This window comes from Crocodylus siamensis, chromosome 9 (assembly GCF_052110815.1).
Source record: "Crocodylus siamensis isolate JL-2025a chromosome 9, ASM5211081v1, whole genome shotgun sequence".
Taxonomy (NCBI): Eukaryota; Metazoa; Chordata; order Crocodylia; family Crocodylidae; genus Crocodylus; species Crocodylus siamensis.
In genome coordinates, this window is record NC_143403.1 from 5472601 (window position 1) to 5488124 (window position 15524).

The window sequence follows — 15524 nt, forward strand, 5'->3', positions numbered from 1 at the left end:
ATGCCTTTCATTTTAGGATTAAGTAGTGCAGCTGGGTTTGCAAACTGAGTATTTGCATAGGCATGCGGTCAATTGACGGTCTAACTGGATCTGTGAAGCAAATTAGACACTTAGCCTGCATTTTGCATGAGTCTGCACTGCAAATCAGATCTCTCTGGTAAAGCTTGTCAGACATTTACTGATGAAACATTTGCCACTCGTGAGTTGTCTAAATTTTTGTGGGAACGTTGATTTCTATGAACTTTCATGATGAAATTCAAATGAAACACTCAGCAATGCCAAAACATTCTGTATTGGAGAGAAATGCTGCCATTGTTTATTTGGAAATGCTGTTTTGAAACGTGTGGCATGGCATAGCACGGCATGTTGCTGTGCTCCAGTAAACAGCTGATGGGTCGCACCCTGAGCAGGATGAATGGGATAACAACGTACCTCCTAACTGCTGACTTCTATTCTACATCCCATTCTGCTAATTTCCTAGCCGGCAGAATTTCCTTGCACTAAGATACATCACTTGACAAAACAGATTCATCAACCTGGCAGTACAAGAAGAAAGAAATCTCTCCTGGTGCTCACATCAAGATATTACTCAACTAACATCCTGATTAAACAGAAGTATGCAGCATGGCAAATATATTAGGGTAGTGCAAACATCTCTGGATTCTTCTGAGGAACTAACAGTCTTACGTTTTGTAATATAGGGATCGTTCAGACAATTGCAACTTAACTTCACCTTAATTAGCCTGCAATATGATATGGGCAGTTCTTCAAATTCTTCTTATTGGTTTTCTGCTGGGTTAATTTTGAGCTTCAGTTTAAAAAAGAAAACCCTTTGAATTCTGTCAAGCAAATATGATAGTGGAAGCCCAACGAGCCTGGAAAAAAAATCACCAAGGCATGTCTTCTACATATTCAAGAGAACTTTTGGCTGAACTTCCCTATCTGCTGTTTCAGTTAAGGAACACTCCACCCATCCATCTGGTTCCCCTTGCAGTAGACGGGTGTAAAGTGCAAATGGATCGTTTCATAATCTCCGCACCACACCCAGTACTGTAAATTCTCAGATGGACCCAGAGGACATTCAGTCCAGCAAATGGCCAGATCCTCAGAAACTGGTGTCATTCCTTACACACTGATGAAGCCAAGTCAGTTGTATCAGCCAAAAAATGCAACTCCTGGCAGGGAGCAAAAGGAGGCACTGATCATGGGCTCACCTGATCCTGAACAATGAAGGGGAAATTTCTCAGTGGCAGATGCAGTAGTAGAAGTGACTTGGAAAAAGTTGTGATTGCTAACAAGTTGCACAAGTAGTGGATGTTGAGAAGGAGAGGATAGGAACATGTAGGACTGATGGGCTTTCTTTGTTCAGGGGTATAGATAAGTAGGAGGTGGCAACAGAGAACACTTAGAAAACACAAAGACTCACAGTTAAGCTGTTTCAGGCCCTTCTGTACTGAAGCTATTTCCATGATAGGGGGAGGGGAGAAATAAAGACAGGAAGACCACTGAACAGTTTGTGAGCCTGTGTTTGGATTTGGAAAGATACAGTTTGTGATCTGGGTTGTCATGGTGATCATATCGGATTTCAAAATTAAGGTAGGTATTTGCAGCCACATTCAACTTGCCAGTGAATGGGACCTCCCTGGCATGTGAGGATCATTAGGACACCAATGACTCATATCAAGGGGCGCGTCTACACGCACATTAAGGTGCTTTTTCTAATGCACATTAAATTTAGTACCTCCAATATGAGGTACTAAAGAAACGCACATTGGACTGCTTTAATGTGCAGTAATGAATATGCATGTTTTTAAAGTGAAAGTGCACATTAGTGGAATTGCATGGTTTATGTGACACTTTAATGCCTAGTAAAATAGGCTACTACGCATTAAAGCACGTCTAGACGCACCCAAGTTGTCTGTGAGTGGGACTGTAGCATCACCAAGCAGTGACAGTGAGCTCTTGTTGTATCATTTGCTGTTTTGTTAACGATCAGCGTTTTTAAGAGGTGAGTCCTGCTTTAGGACCCGGTCCTTGGGGGAGCTAAGCATCTAGTTACCTACAAGAAAGGCAAAGATTGGTGTGGGTAATATCTTTTATTGGAGCAACTCCAACTGCATGGTTGGGATAGTCAGCCAAGCTTTTGAATGCAGGGCATTCCTCCCCAGGTCTCTGTTGGAGTGATGGTGTAGCCACGATGGCCCAGGAATTCTCTTTTGCATAATTCCTGCACCATCGTGGCTGCTATGTAACTCCAACGTTAGATAGACTGAAATCAGAGTGGTTGTAGCCACTACACATCCAGTCGGCGATCTTCAGCCTCCAGCCAAACTGGACCCAGAGATTCCCTAGCATTAAGCCCTCCCCAGAGCAGCTGAAGAACTAAAGGACCAATCCTGCATCCGTTGAAGTCAATAGCTGTTCTACCACGAACCTCAGTGAGAGCTGGACAGGCCCCAAATGAAAAAAAAGACTAAAACGCTATAACATTTATCAACAAACAAGCTGCCAGAGAGCCAGGGCTCTGACGTACCGAGTGCCAACATCTCTTCACTCCAGTGGGATTTCGGAGTGCTCAGCATTTCCAACTTTGCAAAGGCGGTCCACGTAATCCTGCGGTCACATACAATGGGAAGTCTGTAGTTCTGTGTCTCTCTGAAGAGGAATAGGATCCCATGGCAACTTTTATTCTACAACTTGCAAACAGAAAGCTTTACAGCAGGGCAACAGAGGGCACGGGAGGTAGGGGCAGAATCACAGCCCTGACACATTTCTCTTGGACATTTGTGCCTCGTTGATGTGTCTTGGCTCTAGAAGTCTCCTTTGTGTGTATTGGGAAGGCCGATGCCAACCTCGCTGCACCTCCCTGTTTCTGAGCAGACTGCTCTGAGACATCCCAGGCTCTGAAATGCTAATAGAAGATGCAGCCTGATGACGTGCCAAGGTCAACATTCAGGAAGAGGTTCAGGGGTCTCCAGTAGGGGTTTTGTACTGAAAAGCCAAAGAAACATGCACTCAGCTGCTCTGAGCTGTAATCCCCTTTGCGGCACTGACTTTGTGGCACTGACTTGGAAAGGAGTCACTTATTTCTTTGCCCCGTCAGTGAAGGTTACAATACCTGCGGAGCCTAATACCTGCGTAGGCTGCAATGGAGGAAGAATTACAGAATCTGGGGGTGCTATTCAGGCAAACCGTATGCCCAGTGACAGCTCCCAGTGTCAGCAGGAGATTTTGACTCAGAGTATGCGAGAGGCTTGGAAAGTAACATCCCATATGAAAACGCTAGGGATTGTAAAGCGAGGGATCTTCATTCAGTGACTGCTTTGGGGGTCCATGTGCTCGAAAGATGCATCTTACGTAGCCACTGAATAAAAGCTGCAAGACTATTTTGGTTCAAGTCCAACCCGTGGACCTTTCCTTAATGCTAATAACAAAACCCCTCCTTGATACAGGCTGCAAGACACATTTTCTTTGACACTCTCCTGCATTGTCTTCCATTACCATAGACTGTGCTGAATTTTTGACTCAGAAGCCAAATATCTTGTATTCCTAGCCCCCAACTATACCAAACACCTCTTTCTGAGCCCAGCTCTTGTTTAACGATAACTCTGGTACAGTGGCTTTTTAACAACCCTCTGGAAACAGCTTGCCTTGTGTTGCTGTGCACCCTGGCAGGTCAGCAATTGTTAGCATTATACTTAGCACCACATTAAACATATGCTGGGTGAAATCAGCAGACTCTCCAGCTGAGCAAATTGCTGGGTGTTGCACTGGGATTGTGTTGGTGCTGTGGTCATTTACTAGATGAGCAAAAATACAAACCCACCCCTCACACAGCCTCCAACAAGGGACTGCAGTGCACGCCAGCTGTCAGGGTGGGGAAAGCACTGTAATTGGAGTGATTAAAAGCTCACAATGACAACAGACATGCTTTCCCACTTAAGGTGGAAACAGGCTGTATGCTAAAGCTTCTAGCTCCTTGCCTGGTAATTTTAAATGCTCTAACTCTTAGTTCTATCAGCTGGCTGTAAATGAATACTTACCATTATTTTTATTTGGGAGAATAGACTATAAAGGGATCCGTTGACTTTGGTACCATATACCAATTGTTATACCAACCATATACCAATCTCTTGACTTTGGTACCATCTGTACAGGCGTGTTCTTCCACTCATGTGCACCTGTGTCATTTCAAGCACGGACGCTGAACCAGGGGGTCTGGATTTTAAAAGCAGATCTATGCTTGGATAGGTCATAAAATAAATGACACTTTATATATGTATACCTATATCCAAGCGCTTCAGTCAGTCTAGAAAGTGCTAATCTACCTTGCCTTCTGGTTGACTTCAGACTAACATGGCTAAATACATCTTTCCACTTTTTATGACCCAATAAATGACCCATCTGTCCCTTCAGGGTTTTAAACAATAGGAGGGTTTTACAATGTTGCAATTTTTCCACACCTATTTGATAGGACTCCCAAAGAATAGGATCCAAATGAGACAAGGGTCTGGGGCCAAATCCTCAGCTGGGGGAAATTACTTCAGTGCAAATGAAATCAGTAGAGTTACTGTCATCTCAACTAGCTAACAACCTAGCCCTTTGCAAATGGGGATTTATGACAGCTGTGGAATTGGCCAAGCTGTGTGTGGGTATATGAAGGGCTTTTCTGAATCCCCAGAATAAGGCCAGGTTTGTGTTTTATCTCAAGAATTTCTCCACGTTGCTCAAGAAATCCTTGATAAGAGGGAAACCCTGGGGGGGACCAAGCAGCACTGTCCTCTACTTCCAATTGTTTCACTCAGACAAATGTCATGCTGAATAAAAATAGCCTGAAAGGAAGCGTCTTATAATTGAAGAATCTGCTTGGAGCTGACAAAGGAAGCAAAACTAAAATACCATGAAACGCCTTCAGTCTCAGAAGCTGCAACTTGAAATACTTTATCAGGTCCATTTGTGTGTCACTCAAGAGGGAACTCGGTAGAACCAAAATGAGTCGAGTAAATACAAAAAGGGAAATGTGTGGAAACAGGGCGTGGGCGTCTAGTTCCCTTTTCAAATCGTCTCTTTTGAGATTAGGTTAAGTTTTTTTACTAGACTCACTGGAAGCTATGTGAAAAAGTCCCCATTGGGCTAAAGCCCAATTTATTCTGTGCCACTTAGTACTAAACCAAAAGGATGCTAACTTAAAACCTGGTCAAGATCTGCTACATAGATAGAAAATTTTCTATGAACAGCATGTTATCATACTTTTTATAATACACAATTGTCTAGTTAGTGCCTTCCTATTCACCCATTTGGTCCCTTTCCATTGATAATTCCCTTTTTGAGTTATAGATCTATGAACCTATGGTGAGGCAAAGGGGATTGGGAATCCTACAAATGAGGAGACAGGGAGAATTGAGTCTACTCTCAACTCTATTATTAGCTTGCCACTGTCTGCCTCAGTTTCCCTATGTGGAAAAAAGGACTAATAGTTCCTTTCCTTTGGGAAGAACTTTGAAATCAACAGAACTCTGGCCCCAATCCCAAAAGTTGCTTTTGACAGGACTGGACACTACAGTCTTATTATTGTACCTGCTTTCTTTGATCATCTCCAGGGCCAAATTTGGATTTCAGTTCAGATTTGCTGCCATGGGAGAATTAGTTTGCAAAGAAACCCACCTGCTCCAATCCTTTCCCTACAGCTGCATTGGAACAGAGGAAAAATCACTGCCTGACAGTCATCTTTGCTAGGATTAAACAAATGGTCCGATATTTTTTTTCCACTGGGTTTGCTGATAGAGAGCATGGCGACTGTGAACATTTGATTGCATCTCAAACTGGGAAGCCTAGATGAGCTGGGGAAGAATGAAGAGATGACTATTTTTCTTTCCTAGCTTCCTGGTTTTCGTTCAGCAAAGTCTGTGTCTGTTGCATTTAAAGGCTGTTGGACTGAGAAGCTTGGCTCCCTCCAAGTTTAAATGCAAACAAGGGTATGAGGTGGTGAATCTTCTCTGAGATGAGTCTCCCTCTCCTTACTCACACCTGGCTGAAATCTAGAGGCCTGTTCCTCTTGCCCAGTGAAGTAATGCTCACTGCTCAGCATGTGTCATGATATCAAGGCCATACATGAATAAACTAGAAAAAGGGTGTGGTTACTCCCCGCCCTCCTCACTTGAGACAAATTTCTCTCTGTAAAAGATCCCTAATCCGCTTTCTTACAAAATGCTTGGGTCAAGGATGAGGTCAGGGACAAAAAGGAATGGCTTGGTAGAGCGATGGCTTGTAACCATTTAGGAGGCGATTTTGTTTTACATGCATAGCTGATAGACCTCACGAATCAAAAGGCAGCATCAATTCAGGCAATTTTCTGGTCTGAGACAGTGGCATTCAGCTGGTTCAGATTTTGATGTCTCTTGCATTCATGTACGTCTAGAGCAATTCTCCTGAAGTCACTGAAGCTGCTTCAGGGTAGACCAGGCAGAATCCAGTCCTTTGAATTTTGCTGTGAACAGCCCTTGGAAGGAGGAGGCAGGGGAGAAACTGCAAAGCGTGAGCCAGATCTTTCGCCACCTTTTCATGTTGCAGAGACGTGCTTCATGCTGTCAGACGTGGTCTCACAAACAGCAGAGCTGCGCGAGCCAGGAGACACTGGCAACTGTCGACAGGAAGAGATGAGAGAGAGTCTTGTCAGATAAGATATTTCTTAAATGCCACATACTTAGCATCTCAGGGATTGTCACAGCCCAACAATGGGCTCCCAGTAACTCAGGGGACAGCCTGTTTCAACACATTTTCAAGGCAATGTTTCCCTGGGGGAGGTGAGCCAGTTAGCTCCGAAGCTGTGGGGTCGAGTCAAAGTCCACAGCAAAGTAAAATAACCTCTCTGTGATCCTGCTAAGCAGCTAGCTGGAGTGGAGACCAGCAAGAGTCTAAGCGGGGATTTGCCTAGGGTGGGGGGAAGCGGGAAAGCCACCAGACCCAGAACAGCTGCAAAGCTGCAATAATCTGACGGGATTCATTTCAGAAGGAAATGCTCACGCGCCCAAGCACCGGTGACCCACTCTGCAGAATCTGGCACCACCGCTGCCAGCGTCATCATCTGGCTGGAGCAGGAAGCGAACAGGGAAATGAGCTACGTGGAGTTGCTCCATCAGCACTCGTCTTGCCAAAAAATCGTTGCTTTTTCATATGTGGCTGCTGTCCATTTGCAACCGCTCCCCTCTGGGACTCACCCCAGGATGCTGCTTCTGGGGCACTGATGATGACCCAGCACATAAGAAGCTTTGGCATATGTATTCCCTTTTTTAGAAGTCACTAGGATTGCTTTTCTGGTTCAGTTTACACAGAGCACAGCCCACATCACAAACCCACCCCTGCCTGAATTACGTGGACCGAGCACTAATCTTGGTGTGTGGAAACTAAAGAACCCAAATTAAAACCCCCTCTTATATTCTAGGCATCATAGATGGAGCACATTAAATGCCTGAAACAGGCTGATCAGAGGGGATTGTACATTGTTCTCATCCCCCACTCCTGTCCCCTCGCCCCTGCCCCCTTAAAAGCTTAATCAGGAAGACTTTTGAAATGCTGAGAAGGCATAGGGCCAGGCTGCATCAAGAATGAGGGCCAGGCTGAGGTTTCCAATAGGTTACTGTGTGGAGACGGATTTCTGTTGCTCTCACACTGCCTGAGCCCAGATAAGCCGGACGACAGCTAATTTAATGACATGACTGAATAAACCTGATGCAGACAGCAGACAGGAGCTGTCAAAACAGCAGAATTCCCTCAATCTTTGGTATTGCAGATCACCAGGCAGGGGTCCCGTGTCTGCCTAACAGCAGAACAGCCCACGTGAAATTTGAAAAATAGAAACCGCCCTTGGACAAAGAAGACAGGTACAAGCAATTTAAAAATCTGCCCATTTAAATGAATCATGTGCCTGCTCATGCTGGTCTATAGGAGAAAGGCATTGGTCAATAAGTGCCTCCACAACTGAGTCTCAGTCTGGTTGTGACTGACAAGTTTTTACAGGATTTTTCAGTAGGTGGAAAATTTCTGTACTGCTGCGTTCCAGTAGGAGGGCTGTAGGTACAAGGCTTAGAAATGCATATAAGTGGAATCGAGGAAGACCTGAAATCTCTGAAAGAACGTCTTAAAGAACAGAAACTGTCTCAAATTAATTCAAAATGTATTAATTGGCAAGAGCAGAACGCCCAATGGCTCTCTCCAACTTCAGCATCAGCTGGGAATAGCTCTTGGATCTCCCAGAAACCTTAACACCTTCCAAATTGTATCTGGAAGGAACAAAAGATTTACAGACATCAGGACTGGTCAGATATTGGGAACTTCATATCCAAGAGACAACACTTGGGATGATAATGCCAGGATTATTGCGTGAAATTTGGTGGTCTGTGCAGTGCAGGAGATGGGAGTAGTTAGTTATAATGATCCTTTTGATCACACTGTGGTTGAGGCACTGGGCAGGGATTCAAAGTGTTTGGATTTAAATGTTAGCTCTGCCACAGGTTTCTTATATGATGTGGGGCAAGTCACTTAGTCTCTCCAAGAGAGATCCTGGCCCCACTAAAGTCAGCAACAAAATTATTTCATAGACATAGACATTAGGGGCTGGAAGGGACCTCACGAGATCACCGGTTCCAGCTGATTATGTTTGATTTAAGGTGGGGGGCGCTCAGATGTCAACTTCATGCTGTTTCCCCTTATATAAAACAGGGAGGATGATCATTTATCCCACCTTTTGGCTGTCCTTAAGCATGGAAAGATGCTAAGTGTAGTACTGCTGTCTTTCTGAATGAAACAGCACTACAAAAGGATTCCCAACGGTACAGCCAAGGTAACAGCCAAGGTAACAGAAACAGATGAAGTGGAAAAGCAGGGCATGCCGGCCTTCTTGAAACAAACACATCAAAGACGTTCTCTTTCTCAGACTAAAGCAACAGCACATGTCAACAGATCTGGACTTGAACTGTGTATCCTGCATGCTGCAAAGATTAATTTGGTGCACACACGATATAGGAGTTTGGATGCCTTTTGTGTAAGGTTTAGCTTGTTAATCTTGTTTCTTGAGCAAAGTTTTTCTTTTCACATATTCACGCTTCCAAAGAAACTTCTCCTCTTTCTTTGGCCACAGTGGGAACTTTGCCTGCAAAGGCAGTGTTGGATCAGGTCTTTAGGAAGCATTAGAGGAGTGCAAACATTAATCAAGGAAAGGAATAATTTAAGGTAGTCTGAGGGGTTATCACGAGGAATAACAGGGTGAAATTTAGCCACTGGAAATTTAGATTCAAAGTCAAGACAGCTGTCTTATCAACAAAAACAAATAGATTATAAAATGATCTCCTATGATATATATGATTTCAATCATTAAATATTAGACCACTCATTCATACCATACATGAGAGCTGGCCAAATAGCTCAAAGCTTTCCCACTAATAATTGTTACATTTTGTTTTAAATTACTTTTATCCAACTTATGCATGTTTTATGGACTTTTTTGCTCTGCAAATATTCTAGCACTTTGATAGCAGAAAAGATATTTTTAAGCCTGATTTGCATATTTTGCCTTCAAAAACACGATTTGAAATTTGACCTGTCACTGTCTAGCTTTCTAAGTCATCCAGTCAGGGAATATGAACAATGCTGGGGTATTTCTGTAACTACACTATACATCTTGAAGTTCATGTAGCTAACAATTCTCAAGAAGCTGTGCACAACATAATTTGCAAGCTGAGAATTAGGTGCTGGTGACATTTATAAATATCTCTAATGGCAAATACGCATGAGAATTTTGCAGTTTGTCTGCAAACAGAAAAAGTAACAGGATTTGTTGAAATGATTTGCTATGAATTATTTACCATAGTTCTCTGTATATTAATGTAGAGAACAATTCTACACTGATTGATAGAACATAGAAGATGATCTAATAGGCCTTTTTCATCTTGGGGGCCTATGAATCAGTAAAGACCCTGGAGATCTTGCTTATATATCATCCCTTACAACAGTTAGCATGCTCCTGATGTGAAGCTGATAAAGAGCGCGTGCTACAAAACTCTCATCCTTGCCTAGTAAAAGCTTTTTCATTTTCTCATAACAGCAGAATAATGGCCCCTGACCATCTATGCCATCAACCAGGTTTAGAAGCACAAGACAATGAACAACATCAATTCTCAGCCATTTTAAAGATTTTGGGGGCACACGTATGTCAAAATATAAACTGCTGACAATCCTTTCTAGCAAGTCTATCTCAAGGCCCATGTGAGACCAGTCAGTCACTCTGGGCTTTCACCCACTCATCATTTTATTTCAACCCATAGTTGAAAATGGCACCATCTGCTTTTGAAAATCACAGAGTGGCAGCTGGTGATCAGTCCTCTTTACGGAAGCCACAAAGTCTGCAGGTCTTAGTGATATTGTCCTGATCAACTCAGCCAAAGTTAATTACAACGTTGCTGGAATTAATTAGTGGCTATCTTTATTTCACCTCTGTTGTTGTTCAGGCAGTCGTTTAGCATTTGCTCACGATTTGGCAATTATAGTGAAATGATACGTCTTTAAACGAACTGCCCTGAATCCTCGTTGATTTAGATTTACAAGGGCAAGTCCTGTTTTTTAAGTAAATAATAGGGCTATATACTTAAAAGGGAACTGTCAGTTCTCATTACCACTTAGCTGTGGCACGCTAGTAAGAAAGTTGCATCAGAAAATAGGCTTTGAGAAAGTCACATCAGAAGCATAAACTGCTGGGTAAGTAGTATTCTCAGTTGGTGTAAAAAACACCCTGTGTTCAGTAGAGCCGTATGCATTTACAGCATCATTTAAAAAATGAAGCCAGCAATCAAGTGGGAAAGAGAGGGAGCAAACTCAAGAGAAGAAAGATGGAGCTAAAGAGGCGTGAGAAAATTGTGAGGGACAGCTTAGGAGAATAGTTTCTTTAAATACTACAATAAAAAAATCCATGCAGTATTTTGGGTATGTCCTTGCTATTTCTGTAGAGACATTTTTGTAGTATTATTTCTACAAACTGCACCGCTATGCATGGAGCGGCTCAAGTGGAAGAGCGACAATCCCGACTCCTTGGGCTGTCCGGGCTCCGGCCTGGCTGCTCCGCCTATGGCTCTACATTGGGGGCAGGCAGCTGCACCCCCTGGGCCAGGCACCGGTGGCACAGGGGCTGCAACGAGCCACTACAAAATGCCCTTATTCTCAAAGATTAGGACATTATCATTATATTGAATATTTTGCACAGCAGAGTAAAAAATGGCAGCGATCTTCCAGCCCTTCGCCATATTCAACCAGGCATTTGAATGTCTTTACATTCCTGGGCAGGGAGTGGGGGTGGTCTCGGCAGCTGCTCTATTTAAAGTGCCTGCAATGTCTCGTATATTTAGTGTCCCATGCTTCAAAATGGCAGCGGGGCCGCTTTCACTAACGCTCGTCAAACGGCCATTAGCTAAAGCACCCATGCTGCCACTTTTAAGCCTAGGGACGCTGAATACACGAGACAGAGGCTGCTGGAGTGGGGTGTTTCATTTTAATCACAGAAAAATGTGGATTTGGAGTGGGGGGTTTAATTAGAAAATTTGGGGGTTGTTTTAATCAGAGAAAACCAGGATCCCTGCTAATTAGCACATTCCAGCAGACTCGATTAATCAAGTCTGCTTTGATGTGCTCTAATTAGAACGTGGGAGCAGACACTGGGCTACAGGAAATACATGTGCTACAGTATATGTGCTACAGGAAATACATTTTCATATTCACCAGCTGCGTTTTCTAGGCTTTCCATGTGCTGGAGACATTACATGCATGAGACTCAGCTTTGCAAGGGGAATTTTGTTCAAGGACGTAGAAGTGGAATACTCTTTCCATTGCTCCAGAGAGGTCTAAGGGGCAGCAGGACTTCTTCTGGAAGCAGATTTATGCTGGAAACTGTATTTCATGTGAGAACTCCAGTTTTAGCACCAGCCCAAATGCCATGGTTCTGTTTGGCACTTCCTATTGCTACTGTCTTTGGGTAAGTGATGCTAAACTTACTACTTCTGGTTTTTCAGAACTAAGAAAATAGCCAGGAAATAATTTCCATTATGACCAGTACAGTGACAAGACAACACACCGGTCCATATGCGATTTGCTGAGCTGACTGGTCATGATGAATTAGGAAAGGCAAGATTACCCTCAATCTATAATGAGAATTTTTTTGCTTGTGGTGGGGCAAAAGCCTGGTGGTTCCCCCAGCAGAGGCAACTCCTTCATGGTTTCAGAGGCAATCAATGAAAGGCATTCCCAATGCCATTACGCAAAGGCAAGACTAGCAGTTGGAGCACTGGGCCAGGATGAATCCTGAGCTCAAAAGTGGGGTGGAGTTGAATGCTTAATTTATTTGGTTCCTGCTGCTAGGAAGCCACAGAGGCTCACGGCTGTAAAGGGTCTATTTTTAGAGACCAGAATCTTATGAAATTATCATGAGTTTGAGATGCATAATACATGAGAGGGCAGAAGGTGCAGCCTCTAATCCTGCTTTTCATACATTTTGCAGTTTACAGCTGTATTTTGGTCTAATCTGTCATATGATGAGGATGTTGGAAAGAGGGATGGAAACAAAAGGACTTGCATCTCCTTGAGAGAAACATGCTTTCCTTTCCAAATGATCCCCCTTGCAGTTTCTGAAGATCTTCCTTATTAAACAGAGGAGCAACATCCTTCACTGGAAATTCAAAAGAGGACATACTCTATAACAATCATAGAGGTTTTGTCCCAACAGCCAAGGCTACAGCTGGGATGCCCCTGTGTTGGCAAATGCTGAATAAGCATTTAAAATAATCCAAAACCTGTTCCAGGAGTCAAGTGAGGGCAAAACTGAACCACAGGAATAATATTATTCAAACTTACACTGCATCCGGACTTTGTTACAGCAAGTTTGGATTCACCCAAATTTAAGCTCCTGTACTACTTTCTGTAAATCATTTCAATAACACCCCAGTAACTTCACAAAGCATTCCCAACACTGAAAAATGACATGCATTTTCTATTGCTATCACAGGTGTGTGGAAGCAATTTATATGTGCTAAAGGCAAATAAAATGTCAAGATGTGTTTTCCTCAGTAGTTGGTGATTCTCCATGGCAGTTTGATTTGATTTTAGAAATACACACGTCTTCCCCCCCGCCTTCTTTCCTCTTGGGGATCAATAACTATTCATTGTGTGTCTCTGTCTAGATTAGAATCAGTACAGTAAAACATTAAAACAGCCGAGGTCTTGATGTTGGGAAAGGTCATCACTTGCATTATGTTCACTGGAGCAGGGATAAAATTGATTAAAATAAAGAATGGAAATCTTCCTAATAAATAACTGGTTGAGCGAGCAGGAAGTTTAATTTCAAAATGAGCTGGGAAAAAAAGACTCTGTATTCAGTAGCAGCAAAATAAACAGAAACACATCTCCTTTTAAGCCCAAATCTGCAAATATTGTACCAGCAAAGCTCTTTGCCGTCTCTTCCCTGCCCAGAAGTAGACTTTAACCAGTATGTCCTAGGCAGCTGGACTATAAAAGCAGCTCCTAGTGTTCAAGGGAAAATGGGTGAAGTTACTTTATGTAAATTGGCAGAGATCCGCAGATCTCAGGAGAACCAGACAGTCGTTTAGATTTCAACAGAAATATGCGGTTCTGTGCTCTGCTAGGTAAATTCTGCAGCTCAGGGACTATTATTTGTACAGGACCAAGCACAATGGGCCTTTGATATCCAATTGTGGCTTTGTTTAATGTTACTATGATGGATTTCACTGACTCCAGCAGAATTACATTAAGAATGAATATGGCCTGTTATTTATACTGAATGGAATGTGTAATTAATTGGCTATCTGTAGTGGTTTATGGAAACAGATTCCAGATGGATGGGGATTTGTCATGGTGTTTTCACTGGCATCCGCAGCTTTTTAGGGCTTTGAAGGAACTCAGTTCTCTCTCTCAGGTAAGTCTTTCGAGCCAGCATTTCTATTTCCTTTTGATATCCCATGCAACTGCTTAAAGCAACATCTATACAGCTCTGAAGATAATACACCATATGTTTCCTGGTGATCATACGTGTAATAAGAGATACAATGCAGGCAGCAGCTGGAGCAGCTGTTCCCCATCTTCATACATGTATGACACCACATCTGGTCAGCTCATGGCACAACTTCTTGTGCACGCCCGAGTGCTATAATTGAACTTCCGTAGGGCTCACAAGTACCGTGACACCAGCTGGAGTTGCAATCCTTATCTAGGGAAGTCCTGAGCTGGAAAAAAACTTTGGCACTAGACTTCAGACTGGAATGCCGACTTTGGGCAGTATATAACAGCTCCAGGGACTTTTTTTTGCACACTCAAGCAATATTTTGTTGCTATGGTGCTGAAAGCCTTTGAAGAACGCTCTCAGAGGAAGAGTTTTCTTCCAGCTTCCCTGTGCAAGACATGGCCATTTTATGAGCACGTGAACAGCATGAACTCATGGATCTGTTGCCAGCAATGTGGCTGCCAGTGCAGCACACATCAAAGGGAGCACATCTGTAATGTTGCAGAGTAGGTTGTCCTCCTACACCCGCACCTTTTCTACAGCTAGTAGCAAGCAGGAGCTAATACCACGGCTCACCATGTTGCCCTACATTACTTGACATACTCATGGAGGCAAAATGCCTCCTTCAAACACTGTTTATGGGCTACAGCTGTTTCACACTCTATCCCCTACCTTGATGAGCCCTCTATAGCCTCAAGTGCTATATTTTTTCCTATATAAACACCCAGGGGAGCTAAACAAATGGATGGATGAGCATTGCAGCATTTAGTCCTCTGTGGAATACAGTGTACATAAAGCATGCCTTCTTTACCACCTCTCCCATCAAGCATCTTAAACACTTGCTGTAATGCATGGTAATGTAAATGCATGTTTTCAGTGCAACACAGCACCATTAGCTTAGCACTCACAGGGATCTCCTGATTTCTTCAGGGTAGTTCACATTAATGTAACACAAGACGTGGACCTGAGTAGGAAACAGAATGCACTGCCATTTCTCTACCCAGTCCTTCCCTTGAACCTTTGTCCTTGGGGCCTTGCCCCTCTCAGATTATATGGTGTATACATTTTTCATATTGATGGCCACGTTCTCTTTACATCAGCGTTTTCCAGCAAAATGAAATCTGCAAAACTGGTTCCACCATGTGTTAGCATGAATAATAAATGAGGCCAGCTGATTGTTCCAAATGGCCAATTATCAGGTTATGGCAGAGATGGACCAGCAAAAACGATCAGGATTTCACATGGAAATCCAGTATCAACTTTCAGCACTACCCCACCTCACAGAATAGTGACCTCCCACTCTTGTGAGAGGTGGCCTAAACAACTAGGTGAGATAGCCTACAGAGCAGATCTCCCAGTGCCCAGGTTTGGCGAACATAATCTATCAAGTTGCCTTTGATTATGTGACATTTTCCAGGGCTTCACTGACATTTAAATACCACTGGGGCAGTACTGTTAACACTTGATCAAT

At 43.2% G+C, this 15524-nt stretch overlaps 1 long non-coding RNA gene across 1 annotated transcript in view; it reads right to left on the reverse strand.

Moving 5' to 3' along the window:
* Nucleotides 1-1992: 1992 nt before the first annotated feature.
* Nucleotides 1993-15524, reverse strand: part of LOC149857077 (uncharacterized) — a 31109-nt gene continuing 17577 nt past the window's right edge. The window contains exon 3 of the long non-coding RNA XR_016444256.1: nt 1993-6640. This is a non-coding gene — a long non-coding RNA (uncharacterized LOC149857077). The remainder of the gene's footprint in view (nt 6641-15524) is intronic.